This window comes from Fukomys damarensis, unplaced genomic scaffold (assembly GCF_012274545.1).
Source record: "Fukomys damarensis isolate Sample0158 unplaced genomic scaffold, DMR_v1.0_HiC HiC_scaffold_16, whole genome shotgun sequence".
Classification (NCBI taxonomy): domain Eukaryota; kingdom Metazoa; phylum Chordata; class Mammalia; order Rodentia; family Bathyergidae; genus Fukomys; species Fukomys damarensis.
The window spans coordinates 53,978,162-53,987,465 of NW_022900928.1; positions in this window are offsets into that span (position 1 = coordinate 53,978,162).

Below are 9,304 nucleotides of genomic sequence, written 5' to 3' on the forward strand. Positions count from 1 at the left end.
AGTTAGAAAGCAGGTCAGAAACTTCCATTGAGTCTCCAGATGACACCACAGCCTGTGGTGATATCTGATTGTCATGTATTACGTGGGTGAGCATCTGAGAACAGTGTATACATGTTTTACTCTGAGAACTATATTATCTCATAGAAGTAAGGAATGAGAGAATACAAACACTTCATATAAGTGCTCACTGGAAGAAAAAAAAGACTGAAAAACCAAGGGAAGGATGGTTCCAGTATGTTTCTCCTTCAGAATAGAGGGATCAGATAATTATAAGAAATCTTTATAGATAGCTTTATAGCTAAACTTACAAATAATGTGTATACTTTCCACACTAAGTAGCACAAAACTTTTCATTCCATAAGCTGACCTGGATAATGATAATATTCATTTTATCATTAAAAACTGGAGCTATTATAGGTGTTCAGTATCAGAATGCAGATGTGACAACTGGGATGAAAACTCCCAGTATCATGACATGAGTACCTTTTTAGTTCCCATGAAATTAAAACAGTAATAATCAATGAAGTCTAAATGTTTTTACCTACTGGGGAAAAAAGGTTTTCATTTATTTTTAAATTTAGGTTATTTTCATTTGTATTAATGTGTGTTTGTAGCTATTTACATTTAGAATATTGACTGCTGAAGCCATATTTCAGTGTACTAAACTAAAATCAAAATGAATCAACAATATAAGTTTTTGAACAAAAAAAGTTAATCTGCTGGAAGATACAAAAGGCAATTCTGGAAGACATGGGCATGGGCCAGAACTTGATGATCAGTACAACAATTGCACAAGAAATAATTCCAAGAGTCAATAAATGAAAGAAATTTACTACTGTACTAGAGAAACTACATCACTGTCTTGGAACAATGCAGAACCCTTCTAAATTCATAACATCTTAATCCCAAATGATTGTGACATTTCTTATTATTCTAGGTTAGTGTGTGTGTGTGTGTGTGTGTGTGTGTGTGTTTAAAATGGCATGGACTTAAATCTATTTCCTCTGGACTGCACTTAAGAGAAATATTGAACTATTGTTTCGCTCACACATTCCTGGGGAAGTAAAGCTTAGAAACTAGGCTAAAAGAACTGTACGGCCACCCTCTGAGATCTTACCTCACACTCACTGCCTTGGCAGGCCAGTAAGACAAGCATCTTCAGTTTGTTTGTTAGACTTTTGCCATTAAGCTGTTGAGAATTGAAATGGTAGTGTCGTCATGAAGAGCACTGGGCTGTCCATCTCTGCTTTGCCCCTGAAATTCCATTCAGAATTTCATGGGACATAATTACCACGAATGTGCTATCTGAGATTGGCATTCTTGGTGGGCAGCAAAATACCTTAGCTCTGATTTCATTTAGTGAAGAAACTCCAGGGTTGTTCTCAGGGAATTCTCCATATACAATTCATACTCACATTGTAATGGAGATCACAGAAGTAATAAAAAGAATCAGATGATTTTTACTGATGGATTTGTAGGCTACATAATATTGTAGCGTTAACTCAGAAAATTTAGATGGACAGAGTATAAAAGTTAGTATGTTTTTTATATAACATCGAGTCCAGTGGTTTTATGTTTGTTTTTTTCTTTCTTTTGTTGTCTCCTTTTGTGCATGAGAAAACCAAGACTTCTGAAGAAGCTTGGAAAAGGAATATAAAGAAGACAAGGGAGATGACTAGTCTCCAAAAGGAACAATTTGTTTTCATTTGTATTAGAATGAGATTCCTGTGGTTTTCATTAGAGACAGTGCAACAAGACACTTGGTTTAATTTTTTTAACTGAAATCCAGCTTTCATCCCATCGCTCATCATATTACTTCTCTATTCTTCCCCATTGGTTGGCCAGTCCCCTTCACTTCCATCTGTGTATTTTGTATTCAGGAAATTATCTTGAAAGTAACCTGGTAAAACAAAGCTTACCAAGTGTGAATGAAGTATATGATGAATATTTAAATTTTTAAAAGTTATTACCATAAAAGCCACCGTTATTAAATTCCTTCAAGCTCCACCTTGCTAAAATACAACTATTCCTTCATTCTTGACCTTTCTGAAGCAGTTCTGGAAATCCGCTTTATTAGTGTCCTCAGTTGTGTTGCCATCGCTACCTCCATGTCCTGATTCAATTCAAAATGTTTAAGATTGATGGTAGTTTTGACTTTGAGGTAGAATCAGAAGTCACATGTTTCCAGATGTGGTCAATAAAGTGGCTGAAGATATAACACAGTTACTAGCTGGCCGTGGGACATCACTGGGCAGCAAAATTCACTATATTTTTGATCACATTAAAGAGCACTTCTAGATCTCCTTCAAAAGTGGTAGTGATACAGGGATATGATATATGGACTTCCAAGTAATATAAGGGAAATATAAGTAATATAAGGAGAATAATACAAGGGAAATATAAGGAAATAACTCCCAACCTGCTATATGTCTGATATGCTGAGTTTGTGTTGTCTAAAATTGAAAAAAAATGTATTTTAGAAAAAAATGGAGGTTAAGAATAGTAAGAATTTATTGAGATAAAGATAGTTTCTGTCTAAGAGAGACAGAAGGGGTCCTGGAAAATGGGTTGGCAGGGATCCTGCTTTTCAAGGGAGTTTTATAGGGCAAAACCACAAGGTGAGGTGGGAGAAGACTATAGCCAACTAGTAAGATTACAAGTATAATTGCTTATGTAATAATGATCCAGTGGAAAATCACAAGGTGGGTAGAAGGTGGGACAAAACTTATGGTGAACTAATAAGATAATAAGTATAGTTGCTTAGGTAATATTGATTAAAGAGAGATCAAATGGGGAGGCAAGTTACACAGCAAGCATACATGGACAAAGACGGACTTGCCTGGAAGGGGTGGGTAAAGGTCTTGGTCCCCTACTGAGGCGACTGATGTCTACTTAGAATATTAATCACTGCTGTTAATCTCTAGGAGAAGTAATTAATTCTCTTTGTCTTGAAGTTTGGCCTTCAATACACGCACCTCCAGCCACAATTGTCATCTTTACTGACTTCTTCCAGGGCCTAGCCCTGTCTGACTGCCTACAATATTTGTATTTAACATAGCTATCTATAGTACTAAGAACAATGGGATAGGTATGTTCCAAGTGAGTGAGATTTTTGGGGGACGGAGTTTGGTTTTTTGAGGCAGGGTCTCACTATGTAGCTGAGACTGACCTGGAACTCACGATGTAGCCCAGGCTGGTCTCGAACTCACAGCGAACCTCCTGCCTCAGCCTCCAAAGTGCTAGGATTACAGGCGTGCACCACCACGCCCGGCTAAGTGAAATATTTAAGGGGATTAATGGCAATGTATCTTTCACTGCAATAAGTTTTTAACATTTGCCATATATTTTAACCACATAAGGCATATTATTATCTCTTTAAAAGCATTTGAAGGGGTTTTATTCTCACTCAGGATGCAGATTTTTTAGATCTTTACTGTTACTACCAAAACCCATGTGTTCAAACGCTTTAGCATTTCTGTAAACTATCTCTGCCATTTCCCTTCTCTTGTTCTTCTCTACTCACCCTTTCCCTGTGCAATTTTAAAAGCATATTTGGAACGTTGTTGGCCCAGGTCATTTGTCCTGGCTGTATCCTGCTGGGGTGGTACTTCCTCCATGAAAACCATGAGGTTCACTCCCCCGCTCTGTCTCCTTTTTGCTTTCTGATTTCATCGTTTCAAAGAACCTTCCCTTAGCATTACACCATGCACCACTTTATATTCTCCTGTTGCTGATTCATTTTTCTCCTGAATTACTTTTTTCTGATCTATGATAAATGTTTCTGCTTATCTATGGGGGGCTTGTCACTAATTATTAGAATTTAAGCTTTCTTACAGTCAGGATTCCATTTACTTCATTCACTGGTATATCTTATGTACATAGAACGGAACCTGGTACTTGGTAATTTTAACAAACATTAATCAAAAACATTTCAATGCCCAATGAGGTTCTGTGTGTCAGTTAGGCAATGAAACCTGTTCTGCTCCTATATCCATGTGCTTTTATGAGTAGTGTATCAGACGATAGAAATAAGAGGTGGTGTGGATAGATGGTTGAGGTGTGGAAATAAGCTTTAAAATAAAATGCAATTCAAGGCATGTTTCTGTGAGGGAACTTACTAATATAATATTCTGTGATATAAAGTTGTGCCCATAATAATCAGTGGGTTTAAATTTATTTTATTCTTTGAAAAATATTTTAATCAAAAAATGTTTGAGAGTTACTATGGGAACTTGAATTTTTTGAGCAGTAAATGAAGGTCTGAAGGCTGACCGAACAATCTGTCACCGATGCTGTGAGAATATTATGAGAAGCAGATCCTAGAGTTATGGGACGCATACATTCAGGCTAGCATATATTTTATGCGGCCTGGTAATATTAGGAATATGTCAGTCATGGGGCATCTTTGCTCAGTGGACCAAAGTGCTCATTTCTCTACATACAGCTCTTTTGTATTTTCCATTTTGTTTAGCATCTGATGTAATGTTTGGCAATTGTGTGTGTGTGTGTGTGTGTGTGTGTGTTTGTGTGTGTGTGTTGTGTCTGTGTGAAGAAAGAGAAGAATAGGGTTGGACAGCGAGATGAATATAAATAATGGAAGAATGAATGCATTTTTATTTTATGAATTGCCACCCAGGTCTTCTATTGTTTGTCACTTGGCCTTGGTTTTGCTAGAACAAAGAGCGCTAACTCGATCCTCCACACAATCAAGTGCCATTGATCGTTGCACCTCACCATCAATAATAATTTCTGTCTGTGTTACCTGAAAACAACTCTTTATACTCACTATTTTAATGGTCAGAGGAGAGAGAATATTTTCCCATAGTAGTGGGTATCTAGGCTGTATCATTTGGCTTTTCATACAACAGCTGTATCTAAAACCAAAGACAGGCTCTAGATAAAATGAGATTTATATAATCTCAAAAGACATTTTGCAACAAATAACACATAATTCCAGGCAAGAATATGTTTGCTTAGGTGAATGGGATGAAATCTATAGATTTTTTTTTTAACTTGTTCTCACCATTATCTGATCACTTAGTGTTGATAGCCCATGCATGGCTGTGTTCTTTAATGTCTTATCCCTAATACAAGTTCTTTTAATCTCCATTTCTTCTCTGTTCCCTTTCTGAATTATAAACCCAAAGACATAGCCTTCAGATCTGTTCAGAAGAATTGAATTTGTAAGATACCGTCAAGGCCGAGCCTCCTTGGTGGGCACCAAGAGAGAGATTTGTTTAGTTCATACAGTCTTTGGTACCATGAGTGAGTTAATCCCCAATAAAGAACAGGAGATGGAGCCATTTAAAAGGGTTAGGGCAGCATCTGAGTAAGAGAGCACAGAGCTCAAGAGCTAAAGAGCAGCCTGTCTTTATTCCTTCAACAAAAACAGCTACAGTGCTCTCTAGTTCACAGCAGTTACAGTGCCCTATCAGTTCCAGTGCCTCACTAGAACATGGTGATACAAAACACTTACATAACCTGGCAGGGCTGTGTGGTGCAAGTGTGGGTGAGTATGTTAAGTCATTCTGATGTAACTGTGGCCTGTTATGCACATGCCCCTGATAGTGGAGCCATGTCCTCAAGTGTCCCTTCATTTCCTGGGCTTCAGGTCTAATCAGAAAGTGGTACCCACAGATACCCTACGTTTAACCCACCCAGGCTGATGCCTCAGTCAGTTCAAGATAGGTCCTGCAATTCCAGATTTTGTGTGTAGACTTAAACAATGAATAGCTTTTATAACCCCATAAAAAATGGACTTTTGAAGTCTTTTGCCCTGGCTTATTCTATGAGATCATAATTGAAACACCTTAAACACACCATTCTAGGCGTATCTTTGACATTGTCACTTCTAACTTGATTTCAACAAACAAAACTTAAATTTCTAGGTCCCTAGGTACATAAATATTCACTTATACAATGATGTAATGTTCTCTAACATGATAAAGATATATCTGTTTCTTGCAAGAATGTTATTCTCCTCTACAGTTTTGAATTTAAAAAGAGCCACACTTCCTTTTGTTCTTTTTTTCCCATTGTTTATTGGTACATTTAAAACAACCAATATAGTTACATTTATCATTGGGATCTTGTACCTTTCCATGATGTATCTTGGTTCTTGCTTTTTCTCTACACCCCTGCCCTCCCTTCACCAACTTCACTCTTCCTTATTTACAAAGACTTTGCTTCCTTCTTTTATTTTTTTCCACATTTTTTCTTTTCCCGTATTTCTTTTCCCCTCCCCTTCCCACTTCCTCTGTAGCCATATTCTTCCTATTTCACACTCTCAATTATACTATTTGAACCTTGTTTATACTCCTTTTGTTCTTAATACTAATTCCTCTTTCTTTCTTTCTTTCTTTCTGTCTTTCTTTCTGTATTTTTTTTTTTGCTGTTATGGAGATTGACCACTGATCTAAATCTCCAGCCAAAATTCCCATTTGTATAAGAAAGAGGAAGCATTTATCCATTGATTTAACCATTTCTTTATTCAGAGAATTGTATATAATGTTTTCTGCATGTCAGGAGTGTTGAACTAAATTCATGTCCTCCTGAGACATGTACTTTAGTGAGCAAATATAGATTTTAAAAAAGACATATAAATGAGATACATATTGGGTGAATGTGAATAGGCAGTGAAAAAAATAAATTAGGAATGGAGAGGGAAAATAAGGAAAGTCCTAAGTTGAAAGTGAAGTTTTATGTTTTCCTGTCTGGATCATTCCATTTAAGTGTCTTCCTTTTATACAGAGTAGGTCTTTCTCTTTATGGCTGCTATGATAGTCTAAAATCACATATTTCTTTGATGACTTACATTTTTTTAGTATTTAAGTATCTCACAAATATATGACTCATAATTAGGTTAATGCTTTCAGATATGTCTCATTTACTACTGTATTACTAGGATTGAGCCTGTCTCCTAGCAAATGCATGGTAAATTCCATGAGATCATAACTGAAGATGCCACAACATCATATGTATTTATTTCATATATGAAATAATTTCATAGACTCTCCATTCTCTACAATTTAAGAACTCAGAGACTCATAGCCTAAAACATTCAAGCTTATATTTTTACATCATGTTAGTCTACTTTCATCTCCTACCATGGCATATGAAGATCTTTTTCTAAACCACATTTAAATACTTGCATGACAGAAACATGTTAGAGCTCTGTTTTTGCCTACCTAACAAGTATGTGATTATAGTTTGAAAGTGAAGAATTATTTTTTTTTAATGAACAATGAAATGAACTACTTGAAGGGAAGGAAAAACTTACCTTCTGGAATACTTTCTGTAGAGGATAATACCAGGCATATTTCTGGAAACCAACAATAAGTTGTATGATAACGTAGGAGCCCTTTGTACTATCTCTCCAGGACTCATTATCAAAGAAGGCACAGAATGGTACATATGTGTTAATCTATGGTCTTTTACTATCTTGGTGATATGTTTGATTTTTAGGCTTTTTAAAATAAAAAGATAGATGTAGCTAAGGAATTACCATTATACATTTAGGAGAAACATTTATTATCCCTACATTTGTTCATTTTCTACAGAGAGGAATCCAAAAATAGTTGTCAGAGGTTGAACTAAAGTAGAACCTTGAGAGAACTCCAGAAGGTTGATAATGATTCTAGGAGTTATCTACAATGTGCCTTATTCTCATTCACTGGGCTATGGAAAGGGGCTTGCAAGATAACTAGAATTATTTCCTTTTACAACAGGAAAGAACAAAAGGTCAGCAGGATAAAATAAACTTCTCCAAATATGCATTGTAAGTAAACAACCAAGAAAAAGTAAGACTGACTTTCTGGCTCCATGATGGTCTACAGTTTACTTTTTTTTTACAACATAATATACAGAATATGGAAACTGAACCAAAATTTCAGTTATAAAAGATAAGTCATAAAGATCTACTACTCTACAGCATAGTGCTAATAGCTAGCAATACTTTATTATATGCTTAAAATATGCTGAGGGTAGATCTTTAACACAGATGATAATAAAGCAAAAGGTCTTTATATGGTTTATTGTGTTAATTTGAAATGGTTTTTAAAAATTAAACATTTTGAAAATATACTCCTAAGTGAAATAAATAAGTCACACATGTGTAAATACCGAATAGTTTCTCTGGTGTGAAAAACTATAATAGTACACAAGATCCTTATGAGATAATTAACAATGTAAAATAGGAAGAAAAGGCCTAAAGGTATAGGGAAAGTGGGAAGGGTAGGGGAAAGGTAATAAGGGAAAAGAACAAAATAGGAGAAAATGAAAAAATGGAAATAAAATGTTTGTAAATGGAGAGGGGAGGAGCAGGTGAAGGGAGGGCAGGGACAAGGGGAAAAAATGAGAACCAAGACCTGTCATGTAAAGGTACAAGATCCCAGTAATGAATGTAACTATGCTGTGTACCTAGAATGTACCAATAAACTCAGTAAAAAGAAAAAAAATTAAACTTGAAAATAGGCAAATTAGAAAAATTAAATGTAAAATTTCTTAAGATGATTACCTAAAGGAAAAATATTAACCACTGTTCTCTGTTATTACACTTAATAATCCCTCACTATATCAGTTTTTTTCACTTATAATATGACATCCGCATGACTGGGAATCCACAATGATGTCACTATATATACAATGATATGTGAAATATGGAGAGAAGGTCTTTAATTTTATCATTTAAAAAAGGCAGTCATCTGGGATCTAAAAAATATCTAATAAAAATGCAAAATCAATTCACAGAAAGACAATCAATAAGGGGATTCTATGTATTGGTTTGGTTTAATATTTTTGTATACATTTGTCTATAAATTCCAACATTTAAACAATAAAAAATAATTTAAAGAAAGTGGTAGAAGTATATCTGCCCTATAAGCACAAATAATATTTATTTAAAATGTACTGAAAACATTCACAATTTCTCACATGCAATTTATAGAGCCCACTTTAATTTTCTAGAATCACTGAACAGTGACCATAGAACTCTAAATTTCTGTCTGAACTCTAAAGACACCTACATGAGATTGTAGTATAGAAAAGATGAAATCCTTTTCCATATGGGTCAAACAAACAGCATCGGACTCCAAGATCTCAGGGGACTGGGCAGGGCTATCTTCCAATCTGCTGGAGAATCTTTCACCCACACTCCCGAGACAACAACTTTCAACCCTGCTGTGCCTCTCTGAGAATGACTACAACTATGACCTACCTTATTTTCACTGTTCGTTCTAAGCAGTTACACATGCATGTGCACCCGCGCGCACATACACACACACACACACACACTACTTTGCTTTAT